The following is a 14883-nucleotide window of genomic DNA, read 5'->3' on the forward strand; positions in this document are numbered from 1 at the left end:
CAGAAGATCTCTCTCTCTCTCTCTCTCTCTCTCTCTCTCATTATATATATATATATATATATATATATATATATATATCATATATATACACATATATATATATATATATATATATATATATATATATATATATATATATATATATATACTCATTAAGCTACAAATGTCCTTTCAATATGTAATTTCCGCTATACCTCTGAATTAATATATTTTCATATGTTAACCGAAAGGGAATTTGATTTAGTTGATAAAAAATCCATTGCCTCATGGGATCAAACCACGGAACCAAGAATTAAGGACTTACATTGAAGCTTTTTACCTATAAGGCTATCACAAGAGGTGTAAGTTAACGCCTACAAATTTCTGTCGCTCTCAGGTATTCGTTGTTTTAGAGTCAGCATCAACCCAACTCGACCTTGATAACTATGTAGTGCTTTTATCGCACGTAGCCATATTATGAATTTTATCACATCACCGTCGTTCATATGTACTCATTAAGCTAAAAATGTCCTTTAATATCTGATTTGCTCTACCTCGGAATCGATATATTTTAATATATGTTAACTGAAGCGGAATTTTTTCAGTTTATAAGAAATTCGTCAGCTCATTGAACTGAACCACTTAACCAAGAATTGAAGACATATAGTAAAGCTCTTTGCCCAGAAGGGTATCACAAGCGGTACAAATCCCTGTCACTCTCAGGTATTCGTCGTTTCAGATTCGGCATCACCCCATCTCGACCTTGATAACTTTGTAGTGAATTTAAAGGACATTTGTAGCTTAATGAGTGCATATGAATCACAGTGATGTGATAAAATTCATGGGTCTTGCCCATGCAATGCGGCTAACTAAGGTGGTCTATCTAAATGCTAGGACGGCGATATAAACTATACTAACTTAGTTACTAATGAAAATCCTACTCAAAGGTGTCTGTGGATATATAACTTGCTGTCTCTGACGACAGTTGAAAGTTCATTCTTAGTCAAGTTTTATATTCAAAATTGTATTTTATTATTAACATGACATATCATATTGCCACAGCACCAACTGAAGTGACAGTGGCCTTGCTACAAGTAAAATATGATTACAGATTACACAATTTCTTATGCTATACTATAGACAATCATGTTAGGAAATAAGCAACCTGAAGAGTTAATGAGTGCAACAAATTGCATAAGGGCTATGATGTGCCCTTTAGCTTACGAGGCTAGAGGGCAGTTCTAACTCATTTTAGATTACTTAACTTGGTAGGTAACACATAATGAGACAGGTAACCATCCACCCATTCAGGATGAGGATGGTCAGACAGCCATACCGAAGTAGGCTTAGCACTACCATATTGACAAGCTTAGGAGAGGTACTATGTTTTGGGCATGCATGAAGTGGCGTTGAAGTGACCGAAAGCAGAGAAGTCCTTGCGGGGGTCCCTTCTCTGGGCTTGATTGGCTGAGGTGTCTGTAGTTGATGATGTTTGGCTCGAGGTGGATGGAGAGGAGCTCATGGTGTCCTTCGGAGGGTGCTGCCTGCTATCTCCTGTTTTAAAGCAGCACTTGGTTTCCGAAAGTCTAACTTCATGGCAGTAGTTGCACCTTGAGGTTTTGCAGGGAGCTCTTCAGCTGAGCTGATCCTGAGAGGTACACAGGGTAATATGCACTGGTGAGATGTGCTGGAAGACGGGTTATAGGTCTCCCAATCATCAACCATGCAACAGGCCTCCATGAGTGTTTTAGACTGCCTATCGTTGAGGTGCACAGCGAGGGGCCTAGGAGCGCAATGGAAGAGACCCTCCAGCATGATCCTATTAAACAGGTCCTCAAACTCCGTGCACATCAGGGCTTTAAGCTAGAGTTGTCCTGCTCTGGTCTTGTGATAGGCCCATTCAGCCCAGGCTCATCTGATTTCTTTTGAGAGGCCTCTAAACCTCTGTCTCCATTTCTCTGTGGTTATCTCATAAGCTTTTGTGATTACCCTCTGAACAATTGTTGAAGAGTGCTTCCACCTCCTCCAACCCTGCCTCTGGCTAATCCTCAGTCCACCTGGGTATCAGAAAGTTGATACTGGATATGGGAGGATTAGGCGCAACAGGTGTGTGGTTAGAGGTTTGTTGGTGAGCCAGAGCTTTGGCACTGTCCCTTCAAGCCTTCTCCATCTCGAGCTCATTCTCCTTGAGAGCCAGCTCATGCTGCCTTTGTTCTTCTTTCTCTGCCCTTTCTCTTTCTGCTTTGGCTTCTTCATACTTCTTCTGTTCCTCTCTTTCTGCTTGTCTTCTTTTTCCCTCCTTTTTTCCTCTCTCTCCTTCCTTTGCTCCTCTTATTCTTGCTTCTCCTTCTGGAGTAAGTCATCCATCTGTTCATTTGCCCAGTGTGTGAGCTCCCTTCCTCCTTCTCCATATTCATGAAGGCTTGGTAACGTTCTACTGACATGTATAAAGAAAACGGTCTGGGAGACAATGATTTGGGAAAGTGTCCTTTAAATCTGGTAACACTTTGAGAGAATGGCTCCTTTCAATATGGGGCATTGTTGCTGAGTGTGCCATGCTAAGGTCACACTAATGGAGCACTCCTTGGTTAGGACAGTCCTTTTGGATGGGCATGCTGTTATTGGCCCTCTGTATCTTAATGTACAGGTGTGGCTTGGATAGTCACACAGGACTCTTTCTTGGTGGCACTAGGATGCCGATGTTCCAAGGCTAAACATTAAATTGTGGTACAAATGATTGTACTAATTGAAATGTCTGCCAAGCAGAGCGCAAGCAAAAGAAAGAGGAAAAGAAAAAATAAAATACTTTAGGTTGATTACTAGTCGACAGTGCCGCAGATTAATGGCACCGTGAAAGGGGACATCCCTTTGCTGACACTCATTGATGGCTAGTTCCTAAGGAATAGTGATGCTGCTTCCTTTCAGGAAGAGGATGGAATTCTTGGGGATGCACTTCAATGTGCAATTCATTGCTCACGGTATACATAAGTCTTGGAAGAGGACCCACTCAGGCAAGGACAGTTTCAGTAAACTGTTGTTAATATTCCCTTACTAGCAAATTTATTCTGTGGGGCAGAGGTTTTTTGTTACGTTGTTCTGTTCCTTTCTTTTAGGAAACAGTTTAGTGCTCAACTGCCTAAAGGCTTAAATTAAAGTGTGTGAAAATTGATACAGGTAGCAATGACACGAGTACTTATGCAAATTACCGCACTACGTGTAAATCATTAATAGGAAACCAAAATTACAAGCAAGGTACACTGATGACACAGGGATTATCCCAAAGACTGCATTTTCTTTATAACTTGTAATATTTTGACAACCTTGGTTATTTCAGTACACAGTTCACAAACCATGCTCTTATTAATCCTAGTTGAATAGTGTCCTCTGTCTCTGCCGACTGAAAGCTTCTATCTTATAAGGCTGGCTCGTTACATCTAACTGATATATTACAATCCAGTCTTGGGAATGTTATCAAATTGGTTTTCCTAGTTCCTGTTATTTCAATTATTTTGTAAAAGATTTCTAAATGACGATGTAAGATATTATGTTAAGTAATGAAAGAGAGGGTCTCCACTCACCAGCTGGTGGGATGAATGATAGTGATTTGGAATGACAGTTTCAAGGTCGCAAGTGCTTGTGGAGGGTCAACAAAAGACACATGCTGTTCTTTACCCACACAGTGGATTCAAGATGGTCACACGTGATGCCACACAGGGAAACCAAGCAAGATGGTGGACAGAATCACATGACTGTCCACAGCTGATGGTTTTTGAAGAGAGCTTTGCTGCTCTAGTAAGGTCATGTGGAAGAATGCACTTCACACACACTACTTTGTCACTTTTATTGCACAAGAAAGAAGGAAACACTTAATTTCTCTGATAAAATTATTGTCTATGTGTAGATCAATTTATGACCTTTAATTTTAATACCAATATTTGTTTACCTTAATAATGGGAAAGGGGAGCAAAATTTGGTATAATCTTGAGCGAACGAAATTCTTTCAACTTTGTTCTTCTCGTCAGCAGAGCTCACTCATAGATCTCGTTTAGGGTTGCCAACTGTTCATATGTCCTATGGACTTCAAAAATTGTCCCCTATCCTATTCGAGTGAAGCTGTACATGCTTCCTCTTCCGTATCATGCACAAAGCTTATTTAGCTCGAAATTTAACATGCATGCATGACTCGTTGGTCAGCGAGGTAGCAAGTAAATTCTTAACTCATTAACTTGGCGCTATGACTCTGAGGACGACTACAGGTTGGGATTATTCAAACCTTGCTGCTATCCACTTCCTACCTATTCCCTATTCATAAATTTTAAGTTCAACCCGACACTTATTAAATATTTTCCCTACCAACGAAATTCGTAAAATTACAACATTGATATTCACAACACTTTACCTGGGTCCTGTAAACCTTCCTTGCCTTGGAGATTTTTGTTGAAAGAGGTAAAATTATTTAATTTCAATTCCAATTCCTTCCAAATAAGTCTCAACTCAGCTGCCAAGGTCAGGCCACTTTTACATTTGTTCTTGATTAATTATATTAACTAATTATTAGGTTAAGCCTTGACTTGCACTCACTATAGACATACGTAAACCCCAATTAACACAGGAAATGTATCAATTTACATATAATAGGAAATGGTAGGGTCGCCAATTTAGAATCTAATCAGGACAAGAATATCTTTTTATTAAAACACAACAAATGGAAATTACTCAAGTAATAGTGCTGACTTGATTCTAAACAAAGGAAGTTCCTGATAAAATTAAGAGCACCTCAAAATACTGGTTTTGGTTAAAATAAATGCATTATGGATACAATCATATACACAATGGATCTAGGTCCCTTCTAAGGACTCTTGGCAATTATTGATTCATTGAATGGTTCTCGTTGATTAATTGTGTTACAATAGAGCAGAATTTCTTCCAAGCAAGAGTGGTGACAGGGCTGTAAGGCCGATCAACAACAAGTTCTGGAAATAGATTCTTCAAATAATTACTGGTATATAAAGATGTCTCACTTGCAATAAGTTATTACAATGGAAGGGGTTTTACTCTTTGTTATTGAGCAAGAAATTAACACCATGAAGAAAGTTTGCCCCAAGGGCTTGCCACATGGCTGAGGAAGGACACCCAGCCACCATATTTAGAGCCCAGTCCACATGGCATATAGCTGACCTCATGGCAAAAGAGGGTTCCAAGGGACAGGCAATGCCATCTACCAGGATGCTGGCGAACCCTCTCCGAGGTCATATAAGGTAGGTTCATCGAACGGATGCCTTTTAGATTTTTTCCTGCTCTTCTCTGAGCTACTTCCCTCTTGAGATGGGCTGTTTGCTATCCGACATGTCCTTATGTGGTGTGTCACATATTCCTCCCCCACCTGTGCCTTGAGGAAGACAAACCCCATCTCTGACAGTAGGTAATGTGCAAATTGCAAGGTTATTAACAGTCAGTCCCATCTCTGTCTGACTTAATTTCCTTTTGATCTTCCTGAGTGATTCCTGTATTGTGTTATAATTGTATTGTGTTATATTTGTATGGTGCTATAATTGTATTGTGCTGTAGGCTATCAGACAAAGAGTTTACCAGTATGAAGTAATGTAAATTCTTTGTAAGTCAATAATCAGTAACGTAACTTCATTCTTTGTAAGTGATCAGTAATGTAGTTTATTTGTTAAGATATCGAGTTGTTCGGTGCCATATGTACACATCACCCTTGATCATCGACCACGTATCTTACGTTTCACGTAATTGGAAACTTCTGGTCACCTGTTCATTTACTTCAAGATTTAATTCATTGTTGATTATTATCTGTGTTACGGGGTCCTTATGTCCCCCTTAAACCCAAAGGGTGTTATCGTTTCTTTCTAATATGATTTGTGAGCGTAAATGTAGTTAGTTTATTAAGCTAACCTTAGCATTTACATAACTGTTACCTACTCTGAAGCAGGTCTGCAGCCATAATTCTTGCATGTGATTGCACCTCCTTGTCCAGGCTATTGTCAGATCATTTCAGGTTATCCTCCAGAGTTGCGCACTCCCAGGTACAATTGTATCAGTGGCGACCTCATTGCCAGATCTTGTTGCTTTGTTGCAAATACTGTGTAAGCAACTATCAACGAATAGCAATTGCTAAAAGCTGATTGCAAGAATAGAGTTGAATCTGTAAAACCAAGGGTAAATTTTCTTTACAAGCACACGAAGAGAAAGCCAGTTTCTACAGTAGATAAAGTGTTATTTTGTGTTTCAGATATTTTATGTTAGGGTGAACAAAGTTTGCGTCTAGTACAAGAGTTAGAAATAGGAAAATCTTAGGCCACATGCATGCTGAATTAGCTACCAGCAAAGAGAGAGTAATTAACCAAACAGCTCGGGTTTTGATAGCTACTGCATGATAGCTCACATGCCTTTCCTATTAGGTGAGTTAGGAAGTGGTGTTTAAAGGAAACAATGTCATATTTCCTCCACCAGTTTATCCTAGGAATTTCCACGCCCTGAAGTAGGCAAAACGTAGCTAGGCACATGTAAGAAACCACATGGTTTCGTATTCAACCCATATCTCCACATTGTTGGATTTCTCTCTCTCTCTCTCTCCTCTCTCTCTCTCTCTCCTCCTCTCTCTCTCTCTCTCTCTCTCTCTCTCTCTCATCGTCATGCTAGGTAGAAAATAAGAAAATTACATTCTTATTATTTCCTTTAACAAGCAGGATGTCCAGTAGAGTAATTTCGGCCTATATAGTCATTGTAAGCATAATGGTTGCAATCATGAGTCCCCTTATTGTAATAACAAATGCCGTAACACGGTCAGCCACGTGTGAAAATACCATCTTTTGTGTATGATTAGTAAAACTGGACCGGTTTTCTCCATCCATTCATTCATTCAAGCCTGGTGAATCCCCTACAAGCAGTTGTAGACAGGTTGTACGCCGGCCAGTGTCTGTTTGTAAACACAGCTGACTTGCAGTTGCCAGTTCATGAATATATCCATATGGCAAATGGTGCAGATTTAGGTAAACTGAGGATAGGGTTGCGTTAATATTTTTCATAAGAAGTTTGGTCCCCCACTCCCACGTGGGAGAATATTAAGTAACCATAGCCTTGCATGTGTGCATTATGTGCAATCCAGTATTTCCTTGTTCTTTGTAAGAAGAATTTTTATTGACTATTATTGTGTACTTGGAGCTGAGTGCTTCCATTCTTTTCCATTATCAATAATTTATTTACTATGCTAAACTTACTACCTATCGTGCCATTAGGGGACTATCTAAGCCCAAATTCCTTTTAAGCTTGCATTGCGAGTTGTACATACAAATTCCATGGTTCTCGTGACTACCAAATTCCACAGCCTAGTGCCTGCCAAATTCCAAGGTTCCTGTGCCTACCAAATTCCATGGTTCCTGTGCCTACCAAATTCCAAGCCCTAGTGCCTGCCAAATTCCACTGTTCTTGTGTCTGCCAAATTCCAAAGCCTAGTGCCTGCCAAATTCCACAGTTCTCATGCCTGCCAAAATCAAGGCCTTGTGCCTGCCAATTCTAAGGCCTCGTGCCTGTCACTCCTAAGGCTTTCGTACCTGCCAATTCCAAGACTTACGGGTCTTTTATTCCAAGTCCTTGCATGACTTTTGTATTTGAAGCCTTTGCTTACTTGTCAATCTACATCTTTCGAGATGAGTAACCGACCCCTTTTGGGACCAGTCTACATCCTCACCAGGCTGAATTAAGAAATTCAGTCATCTTGAACCTTACGTCTTAATCAGAGATATTGAGTCTTTTCAGACACCCTTAATCGTTAGCACAATTCCTAATGAAATAGCCTGAGTCTTTTACTAACACCGACAGGTTACTTCATCTGTTCGTAACGAACCTCTAAGCATTTAGCACAACTCTGAGTTACAGAACTCCTATCAAAGCTAAACATATGGAATAACTTTATTCCCCTGAAGATCATTTCTTCCAAGCCATTCAGTACCATTTTAGTGTCACCAGCACTTTGCACTGCCATCATGACTGCCAGAACCCAGCAAAATGAAGATTTCAAGTACTACTTGGCCATTGGCCTGGCCTGGGAGTTAACAGGGCAAGCCCTTCAGGAATGAGTCCAAGAATGAGTAGCTGAGGTCAAAGCAGAAAAGGTAGCAGAGAGGGAAGCAATACGAGCAGAGAAAGAAGCAGAGCAACTCACCCAAGAGAAGAGAAAAGGAGGAGAATGAGCAGATAGGGAAGCAGTAAAGCTCGCCCCAGAGAAAAGAGAAGACGCACAGCGATTTGCTAAAGAGAAAAGAGAAGAAACCGACTGAGTTGCCCAAGAGAAAAGAGAGGAAGCAGAGAGAGCTGAGAGGGCAGCTGAAAGGGCACACCAAATTGCTATAGCCACCCAGGGCACACCCCCCCTCCCCACAGTGTAGGATCTCTCATAAGAAAATGGGATGAGGCTGAGGCTGAGCCTGAGGCCTGGCTCGACCATGTCGAGTGAGTCCTAAAGACCTACAAATCTGCTTCTGATGAAGTAGCTATGATTTTGGGTCAGCACTTAGATGGCAATGGTGCCATCACCTTTAATGCTCTCAGGGAGATTGAGCAAGGGAATCTTGCTGTAGTCTGGGCAGTGATAGTAAAAGCCTTTGAGAGCACCCCGGACCGATTGAGGCAGGTATGGAGAGGCTTACTGAAGGAGTCCAACTAGTCTTGGTCAGAGTGGGTGGCCTAAAAGACTCCAGGACTTCCCAGGTGGCTTGATACCTCCAAAGTCTCTACCCCAGAGGATCCTCAAGTTATTCCAACTGGAGGACTTTCTCTCTTATGGCTCTTCTGACCTTGCCTCCCATCTGGTGGGCCGACACCTACAATACCCATCATCCACAACTCAGTTCCTTCGCGAAGAAAAATCCATCCCTCAGCCCCTCCTTTGCTAATTCCCAGCCATCCCAGCGGCCAAGTAACCCTCCAAAAAAGCCAGTGTGTGCACACTGCCATAAACCAAGGCACTCAACAGAGCAGTGTTGCCACAATGATCCGCAGAACCAAAACTCTTTGGACATTGAACCAAGAACAATAGGCCAGTTTTCTCATTGGGGCCAGTGCCAAGGAGGGATTTCAGTAAGAGTTATTGCACAACATGTAAGGTGTATGAACACACCCCTTCATGGGGGAAATACACTAACAAACCCACTACTCCAGCCATTGCCATGACAATTACAAGCCCTTCCTCACTAGGCCCTCCAGCTAAGGTTCCCAATGTCTGTGGTACCCACTTGAGGTAGCTATCCTGCACTCAAAACCAAAACATTTGACGACTCCGGCGCACAAGTGTCTATAATCAAGGAAGGTAGCATCTCATATAGAGCTATGGTTGATCGACACAAGCTTGTCATGATCAAGAGCCTCAACCATCTAAAGATAATTCTTCCTACCGTCCGGGTAGGGTCACAAGACAACACTGATCAAAGATATGTATGCTGGGGTTAGTGACATACATCCATGAAGATATGACATCCTCCTGGGACAAGATTTTAAGTTCCCTTCTAAGTTCTGACGATCCAATGGCCCAAGCCCTTCAATAGCTTCAACAAGCACCAATGGTCCTCATAGAACTACCTCTAAATCACTTCCAGTGCCATTAGAGTGTTCTGAACACTGCCATGCTCCACCCATCATGGATGTTGTACCCATTTTTGAAACCCTACCTTTCTGGTTTGGTACCGCTACTAGTTGTGGTGAGAAAGGACAAGCAAATTCTAATAGGAACCCCCAGATCCTCGTGACCACAGCAGAAGCTAACCCAAAGGTGCAGCCCCAACTTGAGAGTTGAAAATGCCCACAATAACGTATCCTCTTCTTCATTGTCATCAGCTGACCAGTCCTGGAGTAAGGACTTTGCCAAGTTAAGCTTGGCCAAGGAACTCAAGGGACTGAGACAGTTTATGAAAGGACTGATAAAGAATGCAGCTGTTCCAGTTGTTGCAGCAGCTGGAGCAGTTGGCACTCATGCATCTTCCTCGAACTTGGGTCCCCCAAGTCCCCGTACTATGCCATCAAACTGACCCTGAGAGGTCCAGAGGAAGAAAGGGACAAGGGGTCGAAGCACGAAGTATCCTGAAAGAGAGTCGATAAACTCCGCACTAGTGCCTTCATACAATGCTGCCATTCTAAGGAGAATTCTGGGCCCCTCTATCCAGAAGAGGATGCCAGTTTCTTCCCTTATTACTTTGTTCTTATCATTCCTGTAACTGTCTCTACTTGTACTCTTCTCTCTCTTTACCTTTTACATTTCCTTTTCATCTCTTTTTACAACTTTTTTAAGGTAGCCTTCTTTAATTCACATTCTGCCTATGCAGAGGGCCATTTGCCTGAGTCTGGCCATATAGTTCGATTAACATTCATGAAAATACCCCAATGGCTTAATAAGTTGTAAATCGTATGCCTCTAAAGCTGATAGGCTTATAGTAAAGAGTGCCATATTTTTCTTTTCTAGCAAATTGTTATGGCTGAATGATGAGCCTGGCAATCCCCAAGTTACCAGTCAGAGGTGTTGTGCCCTCTGAGCTATTGTTTAACACGCCCATGGCGTTATCAAATATACTTGATTCCCTCTCATGGGATAAGGAGTATGTATAGTCAATAAACGGTTATCAATTAAATTTTGGCATACTGATTTCACCTTTTGTTTAAAGCATTTCTAATTTCTAAGTCATTAATTTTTTTGTTATTTTGTGTAAGGAAATATACCAGAGTCCTTTACTATGCTTTCAAACAGTGTGAGGTGTATTGCTCTGAGTGTAAGTTTCTTCCAGTGATTTTAACCACAAAGTGTATCTTTCTTTCTTGATTCTAATTTTTGTGAACTGTAATTCTGAAAGAGAAATATTACGTACTGTATAGCTAATTAACTGATTTCAATAAATGACACTCGTTAAATACGACGCCTTTATGGCAGAGGGCTGTTACCAGAAAAACTCTTGGGTCCACTGATCACCCACGAACGGATTGTATTGCCTCTTCAAGGCTAATTAAAAGTATGTCCTTCTCTTACGGTATAAATCTAACAGTAACCCTATATTTTAAGGTTTAGTATAATTACAAGTTATGATCAGTAGATGTTTGCTGGTATTAATTATAAGCTGCTTTTCAATTAAATGATTATTGCATAATATGATCTTTTCAAGAAATATCTTAATTGCCTTTACTCAATGATATTAATTAAGATGTTTCATCAATTCTTAGCAGCAATGCAATTCTATGATTTCTGTAAGTAATGTAACAAACAATGATTATGTCATGTAAATTTAATTTTCACAGAATTTTTCTTTGCTTTATTTTTTGTGTACTATCACTTGAAGGTTGTAGAAGTGATTTAATTATCATTCCTAATGGCTATTTTCGTCGGGTTGGAATGCCTTCTGTAATGTGGAGGCATAATAAGGGTACCTTAATTAATGCCATCTCCTTTTCAAATTACTGTAAAAGTAGCAGAAACCAGAAGAAAGTAAAGTATTTACATTTTTTATTTATAATAAATATAAAGGCAATTTTCCTCTTTGTCTCACACACCACTTCCTATAAAGAATTAATCCTTAATCACCTCTTGTCCGTCTGACTGCCAGTGCTTTGCATTTGTACATTAACCCGCTGGAGGAGAAAGCTCACCCCAAGGCCTTGCCGCACGGCCGAGGAAGGACACCCAGCTGCCATATGTTTTAAAGCCCAGGCCTCATGGCCTAGCATGAGCTCGTTGCGAAAGAGGGCACCAAGGGACAGGCAACGCCATCTACCAGGATGCTGGTCAACCTTCTCTAAGGTCATATATGGAGGGTTTGCCGAACGGACGCCTTTTAGACTCTCCTGTTCTTCTCTGAGCTACTTCCCCCTTGAAATGGATTGTTTGCTAGTCCATGTGTCCTTTTGTGGTGTGTCACATATTCCTCCCCCACCAGTGCCTTGAGGAAGACGAACCCCATCTCTGACAGAAGATAATGTGCAAATTGCAAGGTTTATTAGCAGTCAGTCCCATCTCTGTCTTTGATTTAATTTCCTTTTCATCTTCCTGAGCGATTCCTGTATTGTGTTATAACTGTATTGTATTATAGTTGTATGGTGTTATAATTGTATTGTGTTGTAGGCTATCAGCCAGAGTGTACCAGTGTGAAATAATGTAATTTCTTTCTAAGTCAGTAATCAGTACTGTAACTTCTTTCCTTGTAAGTGATCAATAATAGAGTTTATTTGTTAAAGATCGAGTTTTTCAGTACTATATATACACATCACTCGATCTTCGACCAATTGCTCTCGTTACATACTTGCTAGTGAGCGGCTGTGATCGGTGTTATGGGGCCCTTATGTCCCCCTTACACTCATAGGGTGTTATCCTTTCTTTCTAATCATAAACTAAGCTAACCTTAGTGTCTACATAATTATTACCTCCCTTCCTTCCTTCCATCCTTCCTTCCTTCCTTCCTTAATCCACCCCGCCTTCCTTCTTCCTTCCTTCCCTAACCCTTGCTTCATCCTCCATTTTTTCCTTCCCTAATCCTTGCTTCATCCTTATTTCCTTCCTTCCTTCATCCTTCCTCGTTAGCGAAGGTGATCTTTGTCCTTGTCACTGTGTTCACAGTTGTTTCAATGTTAATGAGTGTTCTGCTTAGTGTATGCATAAGTAGTTACTGTACAATATTGTTATTGAGTGGGTGAGTGGCGTGCTCTGGTCATAGGTGGACTAGGCTTTCAGTGTACAAAAATAAAAGGCCACAAACAATAGATGGTAGGAGGCAGAGCATGGGTTGGGGGACCCCATAATAAGCTGCAGGATGAACAGATTCCTACTCATTAATTATGATGTCATTTAGGGCATCAACAATGATGTCCGCACAGTGCATATGCGTTAACGAATATAGATGTCTTTTCATATCTTTGTTAATTTTGTAGGCAAAGGACCTGATTGAATTGCGTGTGTTGGCAGCTTTCTCTCCAGAAATGAATATACTATAAATATCAGTTTCTCTTGAAATTTGTTTTAATTTCCATCAGAAATCGATAATTTCATTATGTAACATCAGTTTCATAGTCCCTGAAGGAATTTCCTTTGCCTGTCCTTGAGGGATTTGTCACAGAAGGAAACAGAACATAAAATGGGTCTTTGTGAGAATTGCTGTCTAGCCTCGTACCCAATGGTGATTGGGTGCCTGTGCGAGGCTCGAACGACAGGGTGGCTCAGAAAATAAAGGGACGAGCACTGGATTCGTATGCAAGACTGACTTTGACATCAACTTGAAATAATTACTTATCAAGGCATGGTCTTCAGTGCAATTAACCGAGAGTAAAGTGACTAATAATAAAATGTTATACGAATGATTTCAAGTTATTGAGGTAAAGACAACCTTAAGTTCCAGTCTGTGAACTATAGCCAAAAACAGCCAATGTCAGTCGAGTATAGGGAACCAGAGGAGGTAATGGAATGAAGGCGGAGAAATGGTTCCTTAAGGTATTAGATCGATGTTCCAATATATAAAATGAGGTTGATTGATTAATTGATTGATTGATGATTGATTGGCTTTTTCATATGACCAATTGTGGCTGTATATACATCAGAGTGTAGGAACTATTCATTATTTATTTTCTTGTTTTGAGACTGGCTTTATTCTGTCAGATTAGTTCACATAGTGTCTATCGTATGTGAGCAACAATTAATATGAAGAGAGAGAGAGAGAGAGAGTTGTATCGTTTTTTGGTAGTTCGAATGACTTTCTAACCCACTCTCTCTCTCTCTTCCTTTCTTCTCAGATCTTTGTAGAAAGCCCAGAGATGAAGTTTGCCTTCTCTACACATGCGAGCAGAGTGAGTACAAAGACGGTATTTCTGTATTTACTTTATTTAGTTTAATATTCATTTTCATTGTTGTTTTTTTCATTTGGATTTTTGTTTGTAGCTGAAGTGGTTGGGGTGGAAAATTTTTCATGCTCTATTGATATGTTTCAGCGAAACATTCAAACAGTCAACATCACCATCATTATTAAGCATAAAACCAATAACATGTTTCACACGAAATGACAAGCGGTGGGCGGCCACCCACCCACCCTATACGAACAATGGGCGGCGATGACTCGACCCATCCGCGCAATAAAATTAAAGTTGCATTTTGCACGCCCGTCAGTAATTTTTACAAAGAGACAGATCGCTCAAATGGCCCCCATTAAGGAAGGAGAAAATTATTGTTGGTTAATTCACTCAAATTGGTTGATGATCAAAATATGAAAGTACTAGGTAAACGATGCGATTGGAGAGGTACTGTCTGTTCAGAATCCGTTGCTGTATCGATGAAAAAAGGTAATCTGAAGAATTATTGTATCGGGAAATGAAAGACATGTTGATCTGAATGATGCAAATTTTGATTTTGGAATGCTAGTCAACATAACTGCAGAGCGTGCAAAAAGGGCAGTTATGAGGTTAGAGAGTTGATTGGATTCTGAGTTAATGGTACTGAAATATTCCTATTGATAGTGATCAAGGAGTGCAATGTATGTTTTTGATAAAAAGGGTTCCAAAGAAAAGGTTTAAAAGAAAGTTGTTCCTTTGCACGAGGAAAAATGAGACAAGAGATAGTAAGAATAATATGAATGTAACATTTAATTTGTGTGACAGGATTGGTGTGAAGAAATAAGATGAATAACCGAAAAAATGATAGGGGAAGGGCAGGGTTATTTAGAGAATGTCAGGTTAAGTTTGTTTCGAAACAAGTGTTTATGAAATTTTAGAGTAAAGGGGAAAAGTTTCACGTGGAGTTCATAAACTCAGAAAAGGATTGATAAGAGCTGATGTGAATATGATGTCGGCGGTGTTTAGATTTGACGATGTAAAGGATAAATTGTTAAGGTCAGCTGCATGTTTTTGTAATAAAAGTTAATTTTCTGT

This window comes from Macrobrachium nipponense, chromosome 1 (genome assembly GCF_015104395.2).
Source record: "Macrobrachium nipponense isolate FS-2020 chromosome 1, ASM1510439v2, whole genome shotgun sequence".
Classification (NCBI taxonomy): domain Eukaryota; kingdom Metazoa; phylum Arthropoda; class Malacostraca; order Decapoda; family Palaemonidae; genus Macrobrachium; species Macrobrachium nipponense.